The sequence below is a fragment of the Triticum dicoccoides genome, chromosome 6B (genome assembly GCF_002162155.2).
Source record: "Triticum dicoccoides isolate Atlit2015 ecotype Zavitan chromosome 6B, WEW_v2.0, whole genome shotgun sequence".
NCBI classification, from domain to species: domain Eukaryota; kingdom Viridiplantae; phylum Streptophyta; class Magnoliopsida; order Poales; family Poaceae; genus Triticum; species Triticum dicoccoides.
In genome coordinates this window covers 636195209-636197335 of record NC_041391.1, presented here as the reverse complement: position 1 = coordinate 636197335, position 2127 = coordinate 636195209, and the positions used below count along the sequence as shown (strand labels likewise).

The 2127-nt window shown below is 50.5% G+C and overlaps 1 long non-coding RNA gene across 1 annotated transcript; it reads left to right on the top strand.

The window, feature by feature from the left end:
• The first annotated feature begins 218 nt into the window (after positions 1–218).
• Positions 219–1766, top strand: LOC119326546. The gene is made up of 2 exons (XR_005158035.1): positions 219–940; positions 1162–1766. It is a non-coding gene; the product is annotated as an uncharacterized LOC119326546 (long non-coding RNA).
• Positions 1767–2127: the final 361 nt, after the last annotated feature.

Sequence of the window (2127 nt, the reverse complement as noted above, 5' to 3'; positions counted from 1 at the left end):
CCAACATTACAATACCTAGTTTACTCTAGCTGTTCCTAAAGATACCATGACTAATAATCATAACTTGTTTCATCTACAAACCTTTCTCAGTATAGGTACAACACAACTCTATGTTCTGTCCAGGTTTCTGCTCCTTTCCTATGAACTACAGTATAATATTTAATTTATTTCCAAGATCACAGTAACATGAATATCAGCAGATGGCATAAGTTATCCCGCAAAAAAAAAGCAGATGGCATAAGTTGGAATTGTTGCCATCAGAGTGCAAGTGTGCCAGCTCGGTACCGTCAAATAATCAACCAGCGCCATTAACGATCACACATAAATCCAAAGGATGAGCACCCGATTTTTTTTGTGCTAGCACGCATAGCATCCAGCAGCTTCCAGTCGGTGTACAGCAACAACAATTGATTAAAAAAGCAATAGCAAGCAACAAATCCCCACTGAACGCCCAGTGACTTCGCCTTCTACTCTTCGCCATTCATCTCGTCCTCACCACCCAGCGCCGTTCCGCCTCGATCTTCCTCCTCCTCTACCTCACCATCAAGCGCTCCTCCTCCTCCTCTTCTGCATCCACCTCACCACCCAGCCACTTCCCGGCTGCCAAAGGTGGCGCGGGAAATTCTGGCAGCATCGGTGTGTGTGTTTGCTGTTGCGGCTGGGGCGGCGGCGGCCTGCTCATCGGCTCACGGGGCCGGAGCGGAGTACCGGTGCAGTGGTGGTGGAGCCCCTCCCGGTGGGTGACTGGGAGCGACGGCGGGCTGCAGGGCTGGCATGCAGTGGCGGCTCGGTTGCTCGCCAGATCTGGCGGCCGGCCAGCACGCTCGGGGCTGGTTGGACCTATGGCGGAGGCGAGGGAGGAGGTCTGGTGGTGCTGCTCGTCTGCCGGTGGCGGAAGGATTCTGGGCGGCTTGGGTGAAATCACCAAGTTTTCTCTTCCGTGAGCTCTTCTCTGTACCATCGTTGGCCATCTCTGTATGAATCAATATGGAAAAATTAGCTCGACCTATCTATTAGGCTGGGCACACCATGGCTGCACCAAATTTTTTCTTTATCTCCAGATCGGCTCTTCTCCTTCTTTAGGATTATTATAGCTCAAATGGCATCTCCAATTTTTTCCGTGTATCTTCGGATCGGCTAATTTTTTCTATGTATCTTCAGATCAGCCCTCTCTCCTTCTTTAGGATTATTAGGACTTAGGGTAAGGCGTAGGCGCTGGGACATTGGCGAGCGGCGGCATGGTAAGGGTGCGGCGCCCTACAGGTGGAAGATGGGATTGGATCGTGGGTCGTGCGGCTAGGTAAGCTCGTTTTTTATGTTCTGTCGCTCGTACGATTTGGTCATCTGGGCTGTGCGGGTTGGTTCTCATCCTCGCTTCTCTCTCTGTTTTTTCACGGAGCCGCCATCCTCCCAGCAAGGCTAGGACCGGCGGAGGCCGAGCGGCGGACTGATTTGGTTTGTGGTGGTCGTCGGCTTGCCGGAGAGGGGCGAGGTGGTGACCGTCGACTTGCCGGAGAGGGAGGGGGAGGAGGAGGAGCCGCGGCACGGTCCGTCGGGTGATGGGGCGCGATTGTGGCAGTTGAGAGGACAGGATAAAGAAGGGACGTGCGGCTGGTGTTTTCGCTAGTGAATCATTATTTTACTTAGGTGCGGATTGTGGGTTGATTTTATGTAAACCGAGGGGCTTTTTTGAAAAACTGCCATGACGATGGACGATCGAAACCCTATTCTCTTTATTATTAGGTAAAGATTTGAATTGGACCGTATGATGGTATTTGCTTTTAGTAGCTCAATGATCCATATTTGAATTGAATGGACAATCTAAGTTTCGAGTTGGAGACATTGATTTTCAAAACTTGCACTTTTTTTACGCATAAAACAAACAAATTGTCGGCCATGATATCATAGTCGACCGTACGAGAGCAGAATACTTATAATTTTAGGCGCAAAAAACTTTCAAACTTCCCGCTCACATCGAAATATCACGCGCCCGAAACTTTAGCCCTGCGATATTCCTGTTTTACCCCTGCCATATGAACGGAAAAGGGCTGCTTTGGTAACTCCATTGTTTTCCCCTCTTTGCCCCCAACACTCTTCCCCAGAGCCCCTCCCCTTCCCCTCCCCGAC